At 46.5% G+C, this 24,600-nt stretch overlaps 1 protein-coding gene across 1 annotated transcript in view; it reads right to left on the bottom strand.

Moving 5' to 3' along the window:
• KCNMA1 (potassium calcium-activated channel subfamily M alpha 1) overlaps positions 1-24,600 on the bottom strand; it is a 657,488-nt gene that overhangs the window by 199,093 nt on the left and 433,795 nt on the right. The window lies entirely within an intron of this gene.

Here is a 24,600-nt window from a genome sequence, read left to right as displayed (position 1 = left end):
GGGGAAATGGCGCCCGGGGACAACACCTGCTCTGGGCACACACACCCCACACGCCCCCCCTCCCCGTGCTCAGGGGGGCTTGGATGGGCACCGCAACAGCAGGCCGGCTCCTGGGTCAGCCTGGTGCTGTGGCGCCCGTCCGAGCTGCCCCTTCCGAGCCGCGTCCCCACCTCCCGTGCTCCCCAGGCCCTGGGAAGGGCAAAAGCCGGCCTGCAGGGAGGCGGGGGGGGCAGGGCACCATGGCGGGCAGCCCAGAAGCCAGCCTGCCACTGCCCCCGAGTGCCTGGGGAAGGAAGGAGGCGGCTCAAATAGGTGCTGCTGCAGCAGGCCAGCTCCTGGCAGCAGGCTGGCTCTTTCTTTAGGTGCCTTGCCTGCCTCTTCCAAGCTGGGTCGGCATGGGGGAAGAGGGGGGGCAATTTTGCATTGCCCCCCCACCGCCATTGCACCTGGGGTAATTTGACCCCACCTGTCCCCATGGGCCACTGGTAATGACCTAGACCAGGGGTCTGCAACCTGCTGCTCTCCAGATGTTCATGGACTACAATTCCCATTTGGCCAATTGGCCATGCTGGCAGGGGCTGATGGGAACTGTAGTCCATGAACATCTGGAGAGCCACAGGTTGCAGACCCCTGACCTAGACTCTAGAGCAGCCATTCTCAACCAGGGTTCCGTGGTACCCTGGGGTGTCGTGAGCATGTCCCAGGGGTACTACGGCAACACTACCGGGGGCCCCCTCATTTTTGTGGTGTCTCCCACCGGTGCCAACAAGGACATGGAGCTGGCCCATGGGGCAGGGCCTGCCGCAAGGTCAGCAGCCACCCCCCCCCCCAGTGCTTCCCTTCACCCTGGGAGGGGAAGGTGGGGGGTGTGGCAAGCAGGAGCAATGAGAGGGGAAGGTGGGGGGATGGAAGGGGTACCGTGAGATATGAAGAGTGAGGTCAAGGCTACCCTGACCTCGAAAAGGTTGGGAAACACTGCTCTAGAGTCTGTGCTTCGAAGCAGTCATTTTCCCTGAGGAGACTGATCTTGGTCATCTGTAATAGCGGGAGGTGTCAAGGTGTCTCGTGGAAGCTGGCAGTCCTAGGCTTTCAAATGGGCATCTACGGCCACCTGCTCCTCTTGCCTCATTCCAGAGCTGGCCGGCCTTCCCAGAAATTGGCACCAGCCCTTTCCTAGGCAGCCCACTCAATCTAACGATGCATCCTTTGTTAGCGTCATCACAGTAAGAAACATCATCAGTGGCAGCGCTTGCCGGGGCCAAAAAAGCACTCCACGTTCACTGGCTCAGTTGAGACATGAAACATAGTTCATTTTAATGATGATCAGCGCTTCTAGCTCAACTTCAGCTCACCGATGATCGCTCTGTTCGGAGTTCGGCCCGATGAATAGCCGTTTCACCCCGTTCTCTCGGGCCAGCCATTTCTGTGGCCAGAGAGCACACAAAGGCCGTGGCCTGTTGTCCATTTGGCACACAATGCCGCAGCAGAGACTGGCCGTGTTCACTTTAGAGCCTGCTTTCAGATTATGGTTGGACTGACTCTAATGAGCCATTGCGAGAAGAGACGACCCTGTTCAGACAGTTATCCTAACCACAGTTGATTTAATTAAACCACGGTTGCTTCTTCAGGCAGAACTGAGCCCGTACCTTGGAGGGCCCTTATAAACCAGGCCCGGGTGGTTATTCCACCTTCCTCCATTAAACTGAGGAGAGACAGCCTTGCTGCTTGTCTTAGGTCCGTGGTGGCGAACCTTTGGCACTCCAGATGTTAAGGACTACAATTCCCATCAGCCCCTGCTAATTGTCATGCTGGCAGGGGCTGATGGGAATTGTAGTCCATAACATCTGGAGTGCCAAAGGTTCGCCACCACTGTCTTAGGTGACTCAGGGATGTTATGGATCAGTCAGTTTTTGATATGGAAACCAGTGGTGAGATTCAGCCGATTCAGTTCGGTAGAACCGGTAGCGAATTTTTGTGTCTAGTTTGGAGAACTGGTTGTAATCTCACCACTGAGTCCTTTCGGTTGTTAAATTATTTGAATCCCACCACTGATGGAAACTATCCAGCTTGGAGTTTCTTGCTTTTACCCACTCCGCCGCACAGACCCAGGAGTCCGTTATGGTATTCTTATGAGAGTCATACCCGTTCTCCTCGGCATTCAGATTTAGGATTGGACATGACTGGTTGTAACTGAACAATGTATTATGCAACCAGATTGCAAATCACCTTGGCTGATTCTTCAAAGGCCAAAAACAGCAGTGAAAACGGTGTGTAAACAGTATAAACCCTTTTACACTGTTTTAAACCCTTTTACACCATTTTCACACCGTTTTCACACTGCTGTTTTTGACCTTTGCGGAATCATGCTCCATTTTCTCTAGGAGAACTGATCTCTGTGGTCTGGAGATCAGCTGTAACTCTGGGAGAACACCAAATTCCATTTGGAGGTTGGCGGACCTAGATGGACAGTGAGCACCATTTCCCAACTGGAAATCCTGCTAGAGCATGTCGTGCAGTCAGCCATTTATGAACACACAAGATGCTGCCTTGTGCTGAGTCAGACCTGTGGTCTGTCCAGGTCAGTATTGTCTGCTCAGACAGGCAGCGGCTCATCCTGCTCCCGACCAGAGGCCCTTTCGCATCACCTATTACCTGATCTGGGGTGGGGGGAGGTTAAGGAAAAGAAACAGAGATGCTCAGGGTCTTCTGTGTGCAACACTGAAGCTCTGCCGCTGAGTCACAGCCCATCCCCAGCCAACTGGCCAGGAGACTTTCATCATTCCCTTGTTCTTCCCAGTAGGTGTGGAAGGATGGGAAAATTCCCCTCCTGATTTGGCACGACAAAGAAGCAACAGATTCTGGACAGACAAAGCTAAATACTTCTTTACGGCAGTGAGTAAAATGTGGAATTCAGTGCCAGAGGATATAGGGATGGCCACAGGCATAGATGCAGTGGTGGGATCCAAAAATTTTAATAACAGGTTCCAATGGTGGTGGGATTCAAACAGTGGTGCCGCCGCACACACGCACCTCCAGTCCCTATTGGGCAGGGAGGTTGCTTTAGTAACCCCTTCTCGGCACTCAGAAAAAATTAGTGAGAACTGGTTGGATCCCACCTCTGCATAGATGTGTCATGATCAATCCCTGTCTGATCCTGCCATGTCTCCTGCCCGGGAGGTGGGAACCTTTCCCTTCTCATCCCCCCTCCCTGCTGTGCTTATGTTTTTCCGCTTTGCTTCTCAGGTCTTATCAGCTCATCAGACACCTGCCGTTGTAGCTCTGTCAACAGTGTGGGATGTTTTGACCCAGGGTGTGGGGGAGTGGTTTCTTCTTCCCCTGACTGTGGGACTGGGGGGGTGCCATCCCTCTTTGGGAATGATAGGCAGAGGTGTGGTGACGTGACATGGGGTATAATGGTAGCTAAACCCCAAAAAACTTGCCATGCAACAGGAATTGCACCAGGAAGTGTTAATACCAACAATGACTAAAGTGCATATGTGCAATATTCACAAAATAACATAATCGGGAATGATTCCATGAGTCCGTAAGGCTCTCCCGACCGTAATTCTATAAATATTTCATTCACAGTCCAATGGAAAACAAGGAAAAGGCACCGACTCAAGAAACAGCAACCTGCTGCCAAATTGTACAAGTTCAAAGGAGCAGCAAGGTTCAAAGAAGCAGCAGCAAGACGCCTGCGCGCTGAAGTGCGTTTTCGCTAATCTTCTTCAGTGCACGTGCGTCCTCTTCTGTGCATAACTATAGTATTAGTACTTATTTCCATCATTCAAAAACTGCTATATGCTACCAAAGTATGTCGCAAATCATTCACTAGGTGTTCGTTCTAGGATTCTTATTAACGTTACTGCAATGCTGGTTGTGCTTAGTTCTAGCAAATAAGTTTAAATGCTTGTTCCTGATGCCGTTTCATAATAAAGAAATCAACTGAATACAGAATGTTGTCCAGGGGCATAACAAGATGGCGTCAAGAGGGGATTTAGCAGATTAATGGAGGACGGGTCTCCATGAGGACAGGCCACTAGCCATGTTTATATTCAGAGAGAGGAAACATTTAGAGACCAATGCCAGGAGGCAGCATTAGGGGAAGGCCTTGGTCTCTGTGCTCTGTTGCTGCTCCTCCAGAGGAACTGGGTGAGACTGGGATGCCAGACAAGATGGGCCACTGGCTCTTCTGGTGTTCTTATGAAGGTCTCAGCTTCTGTGTCCTGTTGTTGGCCCTCTAGGGCAGGGGTCTGCAACGTGTGGCTCTCCAGATGTTCATGGACTACAATTCCCATCAGCCCCTGCCATCATGCTGGCAGGGGCTGATGGGATTTGTAGTCCATGAACATCTGGAGAGCCACAGGCTGCAGACCCCTGCTCTAGGGAAACTGGTTGGCCACTGTGTGAAAAGGGATACTGGCAGAGGTGGGATCCAAAATTTTTAGTAACAGGTTCCCATGGTGGTGGGATTCAAACAGTGGCGTAGCGCCAATGGGGCTGGGCGGGGCACGACAGGGGCGTGGCCAGGCATTCCAGAGGCGGGGCATTAATAATTTCTCCGTTACTGTAAAAAACTCTTACTGTAAAAAAAAGTTCCTAATTTCCAGCTGGTATCTTTCTGTCCATAATTTAAACTCATTATAGCAAGTCCTATCGTCTACTGCCAACAGAAACAACTACTTCTCCTGTCAAATACTCAATACTTTCTCTTAAATACTTAATTTTGTTTCTAGAAATCCAAAAGAAGGATACTTTTCCTTAAACAAAAGGAACTCTTTACCATATTTCTAAAACATGTTGTTTTAAAAACAGCCCAACAGGGAGAATTATCCCGCTTTTCTCTACCTTAAGCTAACCAATGCCACATTGAGGAAACAACAAGGATCTTTATGATTTTTGGACCGAATGGAATTTCTAACGGAAAAGCAGACCCAATTAGTAGCCCCCTCTCGGCACACACAAATAATGAGTAACCCACTCTCGGGAACTGGTGAGAACCTGCTGGATCCCACCTCTGGATACTGGACTAGATGGGGGGCTCACTGGTTTGATCCAGCAGGGCTCTTCTGATGTTCTTATATCCAATAAGGTTTTCAGTTCTCAACATAACTACTAAGGAAGTTCAGGGCTTATCTGCATCTGGCAGCCGAAAGAAGAACGGCTGGCGTAAATTTTATCGGCTGTTCAGTATTCCAAGCTCATGGAGCACCAACTCAGTCTGCTCCTCAGGTCAGGCAAGATGGGCATTCTTGTTGGCTGGCTACTGAATGGTCAACAGGTGGCAGGTAATAAGCAAAGTGCTTTAAAGGTAACGTTTAGGCCATTCAGGTCTCTCCTACGTCATAATTGTTCTGAGCGCATTCCAATAACAATAGGTGGAATAAAAATCACTGGCTGGGGGTAGTGTGTGCGTTTGTGTGGGAGGGGGGGGAAGGGGGGGGAGATGAGCAGGCAATTGCCAGCCATATAATTTACCACTAGGCTGGCCTGCCCTTGTTTCATAATTCCATGCTTGACTAGGAACGCCAGGCATAATTGTGCGGGTCTGGTTGGTGGAAGGATAATGATGCGGAACAATGGCTAAATCAATAATACGCACAAAGACGTTGTTAAGATCACCCCCTGTGCGGACGTGCTTCCAGCGGGATCATTAGTGACCGTGAAAGGGCAGAATTACCAAAATACAGCAGGTCTCGTACAACATTGCTCGATTCAATGGGCCAGAAAGAGCCTGTTGTATGCAAATATTTTCTTTTTAAAAAAAATCATGTAAGAATCTCCCGATATTTTATGGTCAACTTTAAGACAGCACGTACAGGGTGGTCACAACGTCATGTGCAGTGGTGGGATCCAAAATTTTTAGTAACAGGTTCCCATGGGGGTGGGATTCAAACAGTGGCGTAGCGCCAATGGGACTGGCAGGGGGGCACGACGGGGGCGTGGCCGGGCATTCCGGGGGCGGGGCATTAATATTTTCTCTGTTACTGTAAAAAACTCTTACTGTAAAAAAAAGTTCCTAATTTCCAGCTGGTATCTTTCTGTCCATAATTTAAACTCATTATAGCAAGTCCTATCGTCTACTGCCACCAGAAACAATTACTTCTCCTCTGTCAAATACTGCCTGTCAAATACTCCTCTGTCAAATACTGCCTGTCAAATACTTAATACTTTCAAATACTTAATTTATTTTCCAGAAATCAAAAGAAGGATACTTTACTTATACAAGGAACTTTACCATATTTCTAAAACACGTTTTTAAAACAGCCCAACAGGGAGAATTATCCCGTTTTCTACCTTCGCTAACCAGCCACATAGGAAACAACAGGACTTTATGATTTTTGGACCTAATGGAATTTCTAACGGAAAAGCAGACCCAATTAGTAGCCCCCTCTCGGCACACACAAATAATGAGTAACCCACTCTCGGGAACTGGTGAGAACCTGCTGGATCCCACCTCTGGTCTTGTGCAAAGTAAACAAAGGGTTGGTGTGGGAGTGGAATCAGTCGGGCGAGGCTGATGACTCCTGGAGCATGGAGATTTGTTTCGCACACAAGGGGGAGTGGCCAAGACTGAGCACTCCGAGGAAGGACCCTCACTTGGGTCAGAACTATTTCCTCAGTTAACCCTTTCCAAAACATCAACTGAAACCTGCAAGAGAGCCTCATTACCACACCACACCACCCAATCCACAAGAAGTTAACCAAGGTGGATTCCACACAGCACAAGCATAATGTTTTTAGGACATTCTGAACAGCATTTGGGGGAAGAACTTTGAACGGCTCTCTTCCCCAAAACAGGTTCAGCCCATTATATTTCTATCAACCTGGGTTTTCCAAATATCGCTGAACTAGCAATCTTTTCCTCCCAACTTTGGGCGTTTCCCCACTCACCACGATCCCCCCTATGCCGCGTGCTGCTCTCAGCGCACGGCATCCCTGGCGCCCGCCCAGGCGTCCCCAAGACCCCGTGCTCTGCGCGGAGTCATGAAAAGGTGCCGTTTACAAGAGCGCCAGGGATGCCGCGTGCTGAGGAGGCACGACAGTCGCCGCCCCTGTCGTGGGGAGTGCCGGGGGACCCCGCGCTACTTGAGGAGAGTAGCATGGAGCTTAAGGTAAGTGGGGAAAGGCCCTTGCAAGAGAATTCCTGCCTGTGAGTGAACAGAAGCAAGCAGGAAGCACTTCATTTCTCCCACCCAAACCTCTTACTTTCGTTTCTGCCACTCGCACCTGCCATTTTGTGCGCTGCAGGAGATTCTCTGCTTGAGGCTCATCTGTTTGCTATTTCACTGTAAAAAGTACATGCATGAAGTCTGTTTCACCTGGCAATCCTTTGCACCTGCCATTTTTTTCTTTTTTGGTTTGTTTTGAGGGGGCTGTCTGCGAAGCTACAGCAGCACGACTACAGAAGTGGCAATATACACATATTTGTGTTGCTTTAGCTTCACAGACAGCCCCCTCAAAACAAAGGAAAAGGGGAAAACGACATGTGAATGGGATTGCTAGGCTAAACAAACTTTATTCATCTACTTTGGACAGCAAAATAGCAAACAGATGAGCCTCAAGCAAAGGAAACCCCTGTGGGAAAGCTCCCCGTAGAATCTCCTGCAACACACAAAATGGCAGGAATCGCTGTGAAACTGACAAGAGCTCGATGCAGTAGGTGAGGAAAAGATTCCTTTTGGCTAACAACACATGTGTTCTCCCATGCTACAGGAACACCAAATCCCAAAACGGATCTTTTTATAACGTCCTAAAGATGTTATATTTATGTGTGGAATCCATCCAAATGTCCTTCGATGAGCACTTTAGTCATCTAGTGAAAACATGATTGTGGTTCCTCTCAGCAGTAGCGTGCAGAACTTGAAGCAGTCTAGCAGGAGGTGCACCGGCGTGCGTGGCAGCCTGCGCCTGCGTGCATTCATTTCCCATCCAAGGACCGGCGCAGCGGCTGTGTCCTTGCCACAGCCCCGCCCCACGGAATGCCCCGCCCACGGAATGCCCGGCCATGCCCTCGTCGTGCCCCGCCCAGCCCCATTGGTGCTACGCCACAGTTTGAATCCCACCACCATGGGAACCTGTTACTAAAATTTTTGGATCCCACCACTGTTCCTGGCCCAAGGGAATTATGGCTGCTCAATAATGCTCTGTCCAATGAGACCAGGGCCCTGTGGGATTTAATGCAGTTCTGTAGGGCCTGCAAGAGAGAGCTGTTCCAGCAGGTCTATGGTTGAGGCAGCAACGGTTACAATCTCTGACCTCTCTTCATTTTGTCCCCTTCCTCACCACTCCCTGTTATGAGACAACCAAGGTGGTTTTTGTCTGCCCCTTTGTTTTTAAGACTTCTGTGGCTCAGTGAAATGGAACTTTTCTCATCTTGTTTTAATAGACATATATAAAATATTTTTAAAAAATTTAATGCATAGTAGATATTTATAGTTTGTTGTATGTTTTATATTTATATCTTGTTGGAACATGATTTCCCACCTGATATAAATATAATGAGGTGGTGGAAGCTGGAGCAAAGAAGGCCAGACATCAACAGCTGGAATAGTCCAAGCAAGCACAGAGCTCCAACAGAAAGACGGAGCTGGGTGTCATTGGAGATTATGTATTTACCAAACAATTATGAACCACGGCAACTGGCGACCCCGAGGAGGAGCCATCAGAAAGGGATTTAAAGTTGTGGTGGCGGATTCCTTGGTGCTGAACTGGAGCCCCGAAACTATCGGCAGATGGTGAGAGTAAGGACAAGCCAAAACACCCTGGAACCAGAGTTACGGACCTACGAGGTTACAAAAGGAGGTACAGAGAATCTTCAACAAGCCCCTCTTTCCCGTTTAACTTTTCCTTCACTTGCATAGCAGTAAAAACTTGGTGTGAGAGATCACAAGCGAAGCTACTGAGAACAGAAAAGACTTGTTGGACTTAAGGCAAATGGAATCCTTTGTAGATCATATTCAGGGACCTTTAATATCAATAGTAGTACTAGGATTCCTTGAAACTGATGCGAAAGTTAAAATTGGTCTAGACTGTTGCAGTGAGGCTGCTCACCAGTGTGATGCTTAACTAGCTCCACTGGTTGCCAATGGAATTCCAGGTCATGTTCAAGATTCCGTTTTTAACCTTTAAAAGCCTTGAATGGTGGGGACCTCATATCTCAGAGAAGATTATGTTCCTCCAACAGTAATCTCCTGGTGGTCCCTGGCCCCAAGGATATTTGGTTGGCCTCCACTAGGGTTTTTTCAGCCCTGGCTCCGACCTAGTGGAACACTCTGGGCGATTCCACACATGAGTAAAATAGGTTCAACCCAGTTCCCTGAGAAGGGTACTGACCTAGGTCGAAGCCATTGTTGTTCCCCACTGCAACCAGCTTGATCCCAGCTCGGAGGGCGGAATCATCCTGTGCCTCTTCGCCGCTCCATTCCGATTGGCTACTGTTTTACGGCCATGTTCAGTCTATCCCCACACAGGTTATTAAAAATACTGCCACAGGAATGGAGGGACGAAGGTGGCTTTTTTGATTGGCCAACTGTATGCATGCCCGAAACACTCAGCTGTGATTGGCTGAATGGGGGACTCCTGGCACCAGAGATTCCGCATTTTACTGGAATCGAGCTGAGTTCGAGCGTGGTTCCCTGAAAAAGTAGTAGTTCCCAACTGGAGTCAGAAATTTGACTGTTACACGGGGCGAAGCTGGTACAAAACCACGTCGATCCCAGTGGTTGTGCGGAGCACTTAGGTCGAACGCAGCTCAAACTTAGGTTGATAACCCAAGTGCGGAATTGACCTCTGTCAGCTGACACCAGGGCCCTGAGAGACCTTACTCAGTTCTGCAGGGGGTTCCAGGGGGCCTTTGGTTGAGGCCTTCCATAAAACCAGTTGATGTATCTATAGCTGGCCTCTCTTACTAGCATACTGCCATATTGCGCACCCTTCACGTTCCCTTCCCTGATAAATAGAATTGATTAAATCTGGATGGGGGTGTGTGTATGATTTTTGAGGCTAGGATCGCTGTATAGTGTGCCATCTTAAATGTTATATGCTATATTTTATACTGTTATACATGATGTGATAGTTTTAATTCTAGTTACTGTAACCCGCCCTGAGTCAGGGCTCTGGCCAGGAATGGGTGAGATATAAATCTAATAACATTTAAAAACATAGTAGTTTAATAACATCAATAAATAAAGATCAACTTAATGGCTCCTCTCCTATCAGTCCTCTTGGCCAAGTCTGAAGCTTTCAATGTATTATTGAAGGATTTCATGGCTGGAATCAACTGCCGAACTCCGTGGCTTCGTGTTGATGTGTTTGGGGCTGTGTAGGGATGGGTGGAGGAAGGGAAAAGTGAGGATGGGATATGAGTCTGAAATTGTGTGCATCGAGGAATGCTGCTGTAAATTTCGTTGTGCGTGCACAATGACAATAAAATGCTTTGCTTTGCTTTGCTTTTGTGGATTTCCTGGGCTGCATGGCTCCATTCCAACTGCATATTCTATTGCCCCCCATTGAAACCGGAACTACGCTGCCTTTTCCATCCTGGTAGGGCCCTGATTCCATCCTGGGCCCTGCCTTCTCCTCCCTTCTCCTTTGGCCTTTAGACCAGGCGCCTGTGTGTGTGTTTTTACACAACCTTTGTTGTTTAATCTGTATTTATTGTTTTAATTGCTGCTGAATTTTAATGAGTTAGATTTTATGTTATATTGGTTTACTGTTCTGGAAACAGTCATGTTGTGAGCCGCCTCAAGCCCTTCGGGGATGAGGCGGCCTATAAATTTAATAAATAAAATAAATAAATAAGTAAATAAATATATGGCTGACATCTTAGGAGAGTTCTCATGGTGACGGTGCCAGCCGTAGATGTTGGCAAGACATTAGAGCAGAAACTACCAGACCACGGCCACACTCCCTCTTTCTTTCTGATAGTCTGAGCCTCACCTCATTCTCTTTCACCAAGTTTCCATCTTTGCGACCAAATCTACAATAATCTCCCTGCAGCTTTATCTTCACCCCACAGGCCACCATCTGCCACATGATGAGGCTCTACTGCCAAAAGGAAACGCTGAAGAGAAGACCGCTTTTTGAAAAGCAAATGTCGATGGGTCTCTACGTACCGCTTGGCAGAATCCAAGGTTGTGGACAGCAGGTCAATCTCACTATTAAGCAGAAACTTGCCTGCCTGCTCACCTCCATTCTCCAGCTGTCCTCCCACAGACACCTTCTACCTTTTCTTGACTGCAATCAACAGAACCTGTTGTCCTTGGCAGATCACATCCATTATCATCCTATCATCTCCTTTGGCCAGGTTTAACTTCCCCCACAATCTACCGCCATCTGCCTAGATCATCTGCTTCAGTCCAAAGCTTTTTTCCTTCAGTCCCACGTAGTCTTCCGGTGTAATGTTAGATATCATATGTTATGAATTTCCTAGGACCCTCTTTCCAGTGATCGTCATTTAAACAAGGCAAGTTACAGAGAGAAGTCAATGAAATTAGAATTTGGAAACCAGGACTTGAGCAATTATCTGCGAGCTAACTCCAAGTGTCCCCCTCAACTAACCATAGTTCAGATAAAGTGATAAACCATGGTTTTGTGTGATGTCTGGACGGAAGCAGAAAGTAGAAATAAATGGACAGTTCTGGGCAATGGAGTGAGGCAAGCGGTACTATTTCACAAGGATAGGTATTGGGATTGATGCTATTTAATTTTTTTTCATACATTATTGGAGACGTGGGTAGTATATATGGAGCAAAGCGGCCATATTTGTGGATGTCATCACATTATTCATAATCATGGGAATCAAGGCAGCTTCCTGTGTTTAGGATCGTGAAGAACTCCCAACAGATCTCTCCAAGTGGCCCTGTTCCAGTAGTATTTTCTCCTGATGTTTCACCTGCATCTGTGGGTGCCACACAACCCGGAAAACCCACAACACTTTTGGTGGATGCCTGGAAAGGTCCCGGCCGGTGTCACAATGGGGACCCCCATCTATACTCTACCATTTCTTCCTGTGTTGGTGGCTTTTCCACTCCACAACAGAGCGGACAGTTGTTCCCTTTGGGACCCCTGGTTCTCAAAACTCTCGCTGTGTAGTCAAATTGAAACAAGAAATCAACTGGTTCTTGATCCTCCTTTTGGACTGAACAGGATTAATTCCCCCCAGCCCCACCCACTGGGATCCAATTTATGATACAGGTAAGATTAAAACCAGACTTTGCAGGCCGAATTAAAATGATTCGTTACACTGTTTTAGAATCTTTGTAAAAACCATATTGTTCTAATCATTTGATCTAAAGATTTACAGGTTTCCTTATCTAATGCCAAAAACCATCTCTACGTTATTTCTTACTGGGGTTTTTCAATCCCAGCGAACATTTGCAAGAGCCAACATAATGAAAATGTTTGACATACAAAATAATAAAACGCTGGAGGACTAATTTGGGAGGCATGGCGGAAGCTTCCTTAGGAGCAGATTTTAAAAGGTCCAGTTGTATTTAAAAGTGTGCCGCTGGGAGGAAACTTATCATAACCCAAACCAAATACACTTTGTTCTACAACATTATCCAAAATCCGAATAAAAACCTGCAGTGATCTTCAGAAACACTCAGGGGGAAAAAACTCCTTGTTGGTATTCTCTTGTTCATTTCTAATGCTGTTTTGGTTCAACAAGACCACTTGGAACAAGAATAAGACGGGGCAAAGAGGGTCAATGTAAGTTGGTTCACCAGCAGAGTGTCGATCAATCTCAGATTCATAATTAAAAGGTTTAGGGATTTGGATACCTCAGGGAGATACCTCCAGATCCCTAAACATCAGAGACTATGCCATTGCGGATGTGGATCTATAGAAACCATAACTCATATTCTTCTGGAATGCTGTCTTCACAGTAACCTGCGCATGATTTTAATTTACCCTTTGTTGCTTCCAAGACTTGAGTACTCCAAGTTCCAGACCACTCGCTTTTTGCTAAGTGACTGTAATCCATCGATCACCTTGGCAGTGGCTACGTTCCTGGAAAGCATTTTAAACACCCGTATGTAAATGTTTTAAATGTTTTCTTCTTTTTAAATGGAAACGTACTAATAATTTATATGCCATTAAAGGTTAAAATTGAAAGTTGAAATTGAGTCTTTGGATCGGGCTGTTTTAAAATCAGTGATATTTTTGTCATGGAGAAGGTCAGACAAATACTCAGTGATCATTATAGTCTAATGACTGTCTTTCACAGTTAACTTGTCTCGTGGCTCCATGGAATCTACTATTTCTTCTCCATGAAGGAGCTAGAGCAGTGGTGGCGAACCTTTGGCACTCCAGATGTTATGGACTACAATTCCCATCAGCCCCTGTCAATTGGCCATGCTGGCAGGGGCTGATGGGAATTGTAGTCCATAACATTTGGAGTGCCAAAGGTTCGCCACCACGGAGCTAGAGACTGGAGTGGCTTTCTTCTCACTGCTGTTATGTTTAAATGGAATAAAAAGGTTGTGTTTGAAGGATTCTGTATGCCACGTTCCTTGGCAGTCACTGAATTGATGGTTGGGGGGTGGGCTTTTGGATCTGATACGAGCAGAACCTAAAATGACTGAACTGAAGCTATCACACTTTTGTCACACAATGTAAAGACAACAGTCACTGGAAAAGACAACAATGCTAGGAAAAGTTGAAGGCAGCAGGAAAAGAGGAAGGCCCGACATGAGATGGATTGACTCAGCTGTAGCCAACATTTTGTAAGACCTCAGCATAGCTGTTAACTATAAGATGTTCTGGAGGACATGGATTCATAAGGTCGTCGTGAGTCAGAAGCGACTTGAAGGCACTTAACACAGAGAAGTAGAAGAAGAAGAAGAAGAAGAAGAAGAAGAAGAAGAAGAAGAAGAAGAAGAAGAAGAAGAAGAAGAAGAAGAAGAAGAAGAAGAAGAAGAAGAAGAAGAGGAGGAGGAGGAGGGAGGAGGAGGGAGGGAGGGAGGAGGGAGGGAGGAGGAGTTTAGGATTTATATCCACCTTTCTGCTCCTGCAGGAGACTCCAAGAGGGGCTGACAATCTTCCTTTGCCCTTCTCCCTCACAACAAAACACCCTGTGAGGTAGGGTGGGAGCTGAGAGAGCTCTGAGAAGCTGTGACTAGCTCCAAGGTCACCCAGCTGGCGCAGGTGGGAGTGTACAGGCTAATCTGAATTCCCCAGATAAGCTTCCACAGCTCAGGCGGCAGAGCTGGGAATCAAACTTGGTTCCTCCAGATCAGAGTGCACCTGCTCTTAGCCACTGCTCTTAGCCACTACGCCACTGGAGTCCAGTGTCACTTTTAAAAAAAATAAAGGTTTAATTAAATAATTAAGTGGCACTTTTAAAATTAAAGGTTTAAAAAAATTAATTCCAGCAAAATAGTTTATGAATCAGAGCTTACTTTATCGAGTGCACAAAGTGCATATTAGACATTGTCCAAGTTTGGAGAAAAATATCAACTTTATCAACGTGGGCCCAAATTGTGGATATAAGTATCCGCAGATGAGCCCACATTTGACTATTAGAATATAAGATAATTATACGTAAAGTTATATGCACCAGAAAGGCAGGAAGGGAAAATATTTCGAAGAGGAGCCAGTTTAAATCAAAATCTAACCAAAAGAGAAATAAATCACTCAGTGTGGATGACGGTCACTACCAAGTGAGGCTATATAGGCAAAATGGGATTAATGTCAGCTCTAATACAGGAAAGTACAGAATGAGATCTGGCAAGCAATCCAAGTAGGAATGTACAGGGATCATATACAGATTAACATCTCTGGGTCCATCTAAGATAAGAAGAGTGAGACATCTCAAATCCTTGTGTAAACCTCAACTTCTTCATGAACTGTTCACATTCTTCTTAATGAGAATTCTTAAGAAATCCATCATAGCTTCTCTCTGAGGTTATTTTGTATGAGAACTAGATCAGCAACAGAATGCCTTGGAAGATGGGCAGCCCAACTCAATGGGGCCAGGGACCTTGGCCCTTTCCCCACTTACCTTAAGACCCCGTGCTACTCTCCTCAAGTAGCACGGGGTCCCCCGGCACTCCCCACCACAGGGGAGTCAGCCAGCTGGCGTGTGTGGGAGTGTACAGGCTAATCTGAATTCCCCAGATAAGCCTCCACAGCTCAGGCGGCAGAGCTGGGAATCAAACCCCGTTCCTCCAGATTAGATAATAACGGTGCCCCAACCTCCTAAGCACCACTGCTGCTCCCAGGAAGGAAACATGAGTAATAAGTAAAAAAAAGATGGCAAATATAAAGAACAAAAACCCCCTGAAATGAACAGCCACGTCTTCACCTCTGTAGCAGGAAAAAAGAACAAGAGTTCAGGAGCCCCTGAAAGGCTCGCAACATTTCTGGCAGAGTCTGAGTTTTCCTGACTCACAGCCCAGTTCTTTGGATACAAAAGATCTGCATTTTGCCCTACTCTTCACATTTACTTGCAGTTTGGCAGAATCCCTTCCAGACATTATGCTAAGACACGATCCCCACATTTGTCTTTGACAAAAAATCTTCTGTTTTGGACAGGGTGGATCAGAGCAGTACCAGCAGACATAAAGGGCAGATTGAGCAAAATAATAAAAAAAAAATTTCTTACGCTGGCAACGTGCAATCAAATGCAACCCAAACTGCTGGTTTCTAACTGGATCTTAACACTGCATCTCTTTGCATCTATTTAACACCCTGCACAAAGAGTTTGCTTCATTTTCAGCTGTCTGACTGCAGTTTATTATGATTTTATATCCTTTTCTTTTTTAAAAAAAAGAAAGAAAAGAAAAGCTTGTTCCAAATCCTTGTTAAGTCCACACTGATGCAAAGGTTTAATTGCTGCTGGAACGGAGTCTTACTACAGGTAGGGCATTCTCTTCCCCCCTCCCCGTTATGGCCAGGTGAGGCCCGGCTGCCAATTCGACTGCTTTCCAAGATACCAGCTTGCCACACTCGAGGCCCAGAATGTAAATCAAGTCAATCAGATTCACATAAAGCCCCTTTTCCCTGGCCCACTACTGTGGCTTACAATGAAAAAGCAGTCAGATTAGAAACCCAGTTACTCCTGGTGCAAACTAACTGTGTAGCTGCTGGCAGGAAATAACGGGGTTAGAACGTTTCCCCTAATCAATCAGTCTCTGAGCCAGTGACGCAGGGGCTGATTCGAACCTGCAAACTGGAGACCCCCTTCAGCTCAAAGGCAATGCAGCAACCATATATATTATGACAACCAGACGTCCCGCTTTTGGTGGGACAGTCCCGCCCTATAAAACAATTTTGTCCTCATGCCCCGCCGGGTTTTTTTGAACTTGTCGGTTTTGGAAGCAGCTGCCACATACTGCCTTCTGGGGCACTTCCCCGCTTCCCGCTTTACTGTCACAGAGGCTGAGCGAAACCGAGCCCCAGAATGAGCAGTGTGGCAGCCTCCTCACAAGACACGACCACAGGAGCACTGCCTCCTGGAAGCCTCCCGGCAGGCCCGTGCAGGCATGCACACGCTGACCACCAGCTAAACACCAGCTGCGGCTTGCCCGCCCGCCCGCCCGCCCGGCTCCCAGCTTACAAAGGTGACAATCTGGTCACCTTAATATATATATATTTCATTCTTCAAAGCAAACCAAAACACTTTGGCTAACCTATAAGCACAATTGTTATTTTCACATTTATACAGGCTTTCTCCAACTTCATGCTGAAAGGCAACAAGAAGTATCCCCCAAGAGTGAGTGTAAAGATGCTTAGGAATCCCCTGGAAACTTTCAAGATCTTTCTAGAACCATCACTGGAGCAAAATGAGGAAGGCACTGAAGGGCTTAATATAGCCAAAGTGTAATGATGGGTATTGAATCCTATATGCACCCTGACTGGCTAGTCTGATCTCATAAGGGTGGACCATGGTTATTACTTAGATGGAAGCCCACCAAGGAAATCCAGGACTGATCACAGAGGCAGGAAATGGCAAACCACCTCTGAACGTCTCTTGCCTTGAAAACCTGTAAGATGGCTACGACTTGATGGGACTTTCCAACACCAATCAGAACAAGTCACTATTCACAGACGGAACAGCAGAGGTGGAGCGATCACGGGACCTGTGGGGTCATCTGCCCCAGGCGTAAGCCAGATGGTCACGTGAGGGGTGGAGAATCGCCTCCCACACCCTTCCCCTCGTCCCCCTCGCCTTGCCAGGGTTGCTCCTTTCAGCCATGGCGGGCCTCCACTGGGGCTGGGCAGCAGCCGAGCAGGCACCTCCTGGCTGGAGCCATCGCCGGAATTGCCCCTTGGCCCTTCCCTGCCAGGCTGCTCGAGGGGTGGCCTGGAGCAGGCTCCCATTGGCTAAGATAAGTGGGGCATGGGGCGGAGGGGCAGCTGAAGCAGGTGTTGCTCCGGGCGCCACCCCCCCCCCATCTCTGTGCAACAGGCAGCATCCTCTGGAATTGGGTAGGTTTGGATTTCTTGCAGCCTTTAATTTAATTCACACTTGCATTTCTGTTGCGGCCTGCTTGTCTGTCTCAGCAGTTCAGAAAAGCTGACGTGAGCATGAATCCACGTGAGCATAAGATCCTGGGGGTCTGCTCTCGCATACAAACAGAACATGAACTTTCTTTTCCCCGCAGGAGGATCTTTGCCAACAACAATTGCCAAATCAGTTCCATCACCAACGAGATTTGAGATCATGCTAAAGAATCCCACAGGGAAAATACGCTGAAGGCAGCCCATGTAAACCACCCTGAAAATGAAAACACCACCAACTTCAGTATAATCTTCGAGGTAGGATCTCTACTTTCTGCACATTCACAGGGAAACAACAACACAAAATGCAAAGCTCTCTGGGCTGTTTATTTTCCAAGAAAATTATATCCATTCTATTGGAACAAACATAAAGAACCTCTTTTTCAAAAAAAAAAACCGAAAACGCCTGCACCCTCCCATCCTCGTAAATCAGAGAGGGTAAATCGCAAATTCTGTTCCACGTTCACTGGCTATATTGTGTTTCTTTTGTCGAGCAAGTAAATGAATTGTGACATATATTGATCTAGATGTCTCTGGGTAACTATAATATTTATATCAAATACATATGGTGGAGTCTATGTTTCCCCCCCCCCCCCGTCTCCCTTCTTAGTTTTCCAATCAGGCCTTCATCTCCCGGCCGCCCAACATTTCACCCCCTCCCTACCTACTCCCTTCGCACTGAAACTCTGATAGCCACTTGGCAGTCTTGAAGACCACTCTGGGCATATCACAAAGAGGACAAAGGCAAATTCACACACATATCATCCTGACAGAGGGAAGGCGGCATTATGGAGCCCGATCACGTCAGATCTTGGAAGCTAAACAGGGTTGGTACCTGGAAGAGAGACCTCCCAGAAAGGCTCTGCAGAGGAAGGCAATGGCAAACCACCTCTGCTTCATCACTTGCCTTCTATGGCTATTGCGGGAGTCACCTAAAATCACCTGTGATGATGGAACTTCACACACACCCATACTCGTGATAATTAAAAGAGAGAGGCGTACTATTCACGAAGGGGCCAGCATGGTGTAGTGGTTAAGAGCAGGTGCACTCTAATCTGGAGAACCGGGTTTGATTCCCCGCTCCGCCACTTGTTCCCTCTTCAGCAAAAGACACATTTCGTGGTGGACTTATGAGGAGAGGCTGCAGCGTTTGGGACTCTTTAGTTTGAAGAGGAGATGTCCGAGGGGGGATATGATTGAAGTCTATAAAATTATGCATGGGGTAGAAAATGTGGACAGAGAGACATTTTTCTCTCTTTCTCACAATACTAGAACCAGGGGGCATCCATTGAAAATGTTGGGGGGAAGAATTAGGACTAATAAAAGGAAACACTTCTTCACGCAACGTGTGATTGGTGTTTGGAATATGCTGCCACAGGAGGTGGTGATGGCCACTCACCTGGATAGCTTTCAAAGGGGCTTGGACAGATTTATGGAGAAGTCGATTTATGGCTACCAATCTTGATCCTCTTGATCTGAGACTGCAAATGCCTTAACAGTCCAGGTGTATTCGAGGCAACAGTCATGAGAAGGCCATTGCTTTCACATCTTGCATGTCCTGACTGTCCATGGCTCCAATCTCCAGATTTAAATATCCAAAGATGGGGTCACATTTAGAATTAGTCGCAGACTCTCAGCCCAAACTGTTCAATGGAGGAATCTCAATCATCTTATATTGATGATGTTGATGAAAAGAAATTTACATATTTTCTTTAAGAAGTCATCAAATCTTGGGATTGCCAGCTGCAGATGTGGAATGTGGGGACAGCTATGCCCTTGCAAAACTGGAAGTGACATCATTTTGTTAGGATGGTGCTCTAGGATTTATCTCAAACTCTGTGTTAACCATAGATAGAACCACTGGCAGCACCCAGAATAGAAGCATCTACCTGTCCAAGAGTTCTGCAGTAAGCCAAGCCAATTATATTTAGCAGCCCAGGAGGAAGAGGGAATTAGTTCTCCTGGAAACCAGAAGCATGGGTGAAATCTTCAGTTCTTCCAGATCCATCTGGTTCTGGACCAAAGTTTGTCTTGGTCAAAACCCTGGTCAAAACCATTTTGATCTTGAATTGTTAATTTGTGGATCCACTGAAATTGATATTGTCTTTATATGTAGCCTTATGGCTTTGTATTATCATGTTATTGTTATTCCTATTATGTTGTACACCGCCCTGAGCCCTCCAGGGGAGAGCGGTATATAAATTAAATATCCTATCCTATCCTTAATTGGGACTTGACAAATTCCAGACACTAGGTGACCAAGGCACCTAGGAATGTCATGGTGGTGTTTAGTATTTTCAGTAGTGATTTTACAGTAGCGTCTCTTTGCAATCCTTAGTAGAAGGAAAACATTTATTGTCATTTCATGTCAGAGTGGTTTGCTGTATGACATACAATGCATCTGCGTGACCTGTCTGTCATTGCTTGTTTATACATCAGCTGAATATGTTTCTTAACAATTGCTTTCCATATTGCCGCTGATGTTCAATTAAATGGCACTTTTTAAAGTAATTGTGAAATTGTGAGATATGTGAGAGCATTTGTGGTGCTGATGACAAAAAAATCCAAACTTCACATACAAGCTACAAGGGTCAGTGCTATCAGTCACAGACCAGGAAAGGGATTTGGGTGTCTTGGTTGATCGTTCCATGGGAATGTCAACTCAATGCATGGCAGCTGTGAAAAAGGCAAACTCTATGCTGGGGATCATTAGGAAAGAGTTGATAATAAAACTGCAAGGATTGTCATGCTCCTTATATATAAAGTACCGTGGAAGCGACTGCGAATTGAGTACACATTGTGTTCAGTTCTGGTCACCACATCTCAAAAAAGGATATTGAAAGAGATAGAAAAAAGGCAGAGAAGGGCAACGAGATGATTGAGGGACTGGAGCACCTTCCTTATGAGGAGAGGCTGCAGCGTTTGGGACTCTTTCGTTTGGAGAGGAGATGTCTGAGGGGGGATGTGATTGAAGTCTATAAAATTATGCATGGGGTAGAAAATGTTGACAGAGATAAAATTTTCTCTCTTTCTCACAATACTAGAACCAGGGGGCATCCATTGAAAATGCTGGGGGGAAGAATTAGGACTAATAAAAGGAAACACTTCTTCACGCAACGTGTGATTCATGTTTGGGAATATGCTGCCACAGGGAGGTGGCGTGATGGCCCACCAACCGGATAGCTTTAAAAAAGGGCTTGGACAGATGAAAGAGAAGTCGCATTTATAATACCAATCTTGATCCTCCTTGATCTCAGATTGCAAATGCCTTAGCAGACCAGGTGCTCAGGAGCAGCAGCCGCAGAAGGCCATTGCTTTCACATCCTGCATGTGAGCTCCCAAAGGCACCTGGTGGGCCACTGCAAGTAGCAGAGTGCTGGACTAGATGAACTCTGGTCTGATCCAGCAGGCTAATTCTTATGTTCTTATGTTCTTAATTTTGCTTGAAGTGAAATTTTGGTAGCAACTCTCCATGAAGTGTTTGCAACCAAGTGGGCTATAATGATTTTTTTTAATGAACAAGAAGCAGCTACAGCATAGGTGTCAAACCTGCGGCCCTCCAGATGTTATGGACTACAGTTCCCATCTTCCCCTGCCAGCATGATGCTGGCAGGGGATGATGGGAACTGTAGTCCATAACATCTGGAGGGCTGCGAGTTTGACACCTATGAGCTACAGAGTCTGTAATAGGTCCCTTTGACCTCCTATTAACCATATGGATACCTGTCTTTACCACCACTATTTTCTATGACTTACTGTGATGACATGAATAAACAAGTTCTAGATCTTCACTGGCTAAGACCTTAGACTGAAATCAAAAGGCAAAACATTATCTTTAAGTGATCATGCAGTCGGAAGGGCATGCTAGCTAGCAGATTACCGGGAGCCCAGAGGAACAACCACGCTTCCAGCCCCAGCACATCAGTATCAATCAGACTTTCATTTACTGCTCTAATCCTTTGAAATCCCAGAAATTCTTGAGCTCCTAGAAGCAACAGTTAGGAACATACAAAAGACACCCTGCTATTATTCAGCAACCAACTCAAACTATAAGAACTACATTATGACCTAATAATAGAAAGTGAAACGCCACGGTGTCATCAGACTGGAAATTATAATTGAATTTCTGGATGCTGAGAACAAGTATTTTACAGACCTGGACCTGCGACTCCAGATTCTGATGAGATAGTAGATTAATCAACTAGAGCTTTTAGTTGATTAATCCCACTGGAATACTTTTTTTAATTCAGAGGGGGGAATTTTGGAGCTAGTTGGAGGCTCAAAGGTGAGGGGAGCATTAGATTTCATGTTTTGAGTCTCAATTTGGTCCTGATGAGTAACTGTAATAGACTATCAAAAGGAGGGGAAAAGTTAAAAATGACCTATGTAGTAATTTTACATTTATAAGTCAGGGTTCTCCAATGTGGTGCCCTCCAACACGTCCTTTGGTGCTCACCAGAAAGTGGGTGGGGCCACTGTAAAACAGGGCTTGCTATTGGCTTCCTTCATCCAAATGAAAAGGTTTTCCACTGGAGCATCAGGAGAACTGGAAAGCACCTGAGCTTTTCTTAGGCAACATGGTTCTACTCCCCCTTCAGGCTTTCCTTCTTCCCAGAAGGTGTGAGGAGAGAGGTGTGAGGAGAGAGCCATTCCTTCCCAGGAGGTGTGAGGAGAGAGGTGTGAGGAGAGAGGTGTGAGGAGAGAGCCATTCCTTCCCAGGAGGTGTGAGGAGAGAGGTGTGAGGAGAGAGGTGTGAGGAGAGAGCCATTCCTTCCCAGGAGGTGTGAGGAGAGAGGTGTGAGGAGAGAGCCATTCCATTTGGCTCTAACATCTGCAGAAGTCATTTGGAGGTTGACTCACCCCTCGTGGAAGCCATTTTGGGGGGGTGGAATTTGCCATCCTCTTTCAAAATTCCAAATGTGCCCACAGACTCAGAAAGGTTGAGGACCCCTCTTCTAAGCCATGCACCTTATAGCATCCCAAAGGGCGCCCCGTGTTGAAGCTGTGGTAATGTACAACGTTCATGCAGTGCAGCTGAATAACTGCAAAGCAGGTATCAATGGAAGCATTTTCACTGATGGACAACCTTGACATTTTCACATGGCTCTTAGAAGACAGTCTTGACCTTGCAAATAGACACAGAGGGTTGAGGCTTGGGCCACGCAAGTCCAAGTCAAGGGTCAAACACAACTTGTGACAAAAGTGGTAGGCAGCAAGGTCCTCTCCATCACATTTGTCCAACTCCCTGGTTCTCCACATGCCATCCAATTCAACTCTAGGCTGCTTCCGTGGCCCTAAGTGAAGGGGGAACGGGATGCCAAGGGGGTGAATGCCTCTGCACTCTGTCTGACCCACAGATGCACATCCATGGCCTGAAATAAAATCCATATCCCGCCAATTGGTTATTTGAAAGACGTGGGAGGGATCTTGATTCATTACCCCACCTCCATGGCTTGGCACCACAAAGCCCAGGAGTCTGCCACCTGTGGCTCTCCAGATGTTCATGGACTGAAATTCCCATCAGCCCCTGCCAGCATGGCCAATTGGGGCTGATGGGAATTGTAGTCCATGAACATCTGGAGAGCCACAGGTGGCAGACTTCTGACATAGCCACTAACTATATTAAGAAACAATGATACACACAGCTGTCTCTTGGCAGTCTTACTTTTCAATCTGTGTCTGAATGATCTCTCAACTGATCTCTCCCTAGCAGACTTTCATCCCACATCCTCATCTTCAAAAGGCACCCCACCACCACCACCACCACCACCAACAACAACAACAACAACAACAACAACAACAACACTAACACCAACACCGCTCCTTCATGCGGGTGATGCCATTCCTACACTCAGGTTGGGTGGAGAAGATTATGAAACCATTTCTCAAAATCCTGTCAATCTGAGGAACTTAAGATCAGTTAGTCAAAATCAAAGGCTATGGTTTTCTCTAAAGCCAAGAAAACCATCTCTATGACTTGGAGATTTGAAGAAGGAGAAGCATCGACTCAGAGTGGAGGCGTATCTATATTCTCTCAGATGCCATGGATTCGAGTTCCCATCAGCTGCTTTCCAGCATGGCCAATTGGCCATGCTGGAAGGGGAACTGATGGGAATTGTAGGTCCATATAACATAGATGAGTGCCAAAGGTCTGCCACCACTGAATCTATCTGGCTGTTACTCTTTGGTTCTCCTAATAAAATCTACAGCTTGCAGCTACAGTTTCCTTATTTTGGACCGGAGTCTGATACCTTCTGGGGAACGTATGGGGCCAAATGTCCCCAAGCTGCAGCCATTTAGTCAATGGGGGGGGCAGAAAATCACTCCACACACCCCTCCTCTCCCCCCCCCCCCGGGTCCATACACTGACTTCAAGACCTGGTGTAAAAAAAATGTTGTTTGGTGATGGTGAGGGAGGGCAGACGCCCATACGGTGGGGGAGTCGAAAACTTAGATTTTGCACCGGGCTACATTACCAAGAGTGAAGTGGTTAAGACTGTTTGAATAGCATCTGAAAGACCCAGGTTGGAAGCCCTGCTCCGCTACAGAAACTCACTGGACGACCTTGGGCCTGCCACCCACTCTCATCCTAAACTACCTCACAGAATTGATGTGAGAACAATCCGGAGCTGAGGAAAATGATGGAAGCCACTTTGGGTGCCGACTGAGGAGAATGGCAGGGTATAAAAGGAATTAAACAAATAAAATTAAAGAAATAAAAGTAGGATATTTAAGTGGAAATTCATTTGGAGCTGGGGAGTATCAGGACCATTATTAGAAGATTTGAGAGAGAGAGAGAGAGAGAGAGAGACAGACAGACAGACAGACAGACAGAGAGAGAGAAAGAGAGAAAGAGAGAAAGAGAGAAAGAGAGAAAGAAAGAGAGAAGGAGAGAAAGAGAGAAAGAGACAGACAGACAGACAGAAAGAGAGAAAGAGAGAAAGAGAGAAAGCGAGAAAGAGAGAAAGAGAGAAAGAGAGAGACAGACAGACAGACAGAGAACGAGAGAGAGAAAGAGAGAGAGAGAATTAGACAGTAAGGAAGCCGAGGTCACAGTGTCATTCTCACAGAAAATATACTAATTTCCATACT

Source organism: Sphaerodactylus townsendi, linkage group LG07 (assembly GCF_021028975.2).
Source record: "Sphaerodactylus townsendi isolate TG3544 linkage group LG07, MPM_Stown_v2.3, whole genome shotgun sequence".
In the NCBI taxonomy this organism is placed as follows: domain Eukaryota; kingdom Metazoa; phylum Chordata; class Lepidosauria; order Squamata; family Sphaerodactylidae; genus Sphaerodactylus; species Sphaerodactylus townsendi.
This window is presented reverse-complemented; position numbering and strand designations above follow the sequence as displayed.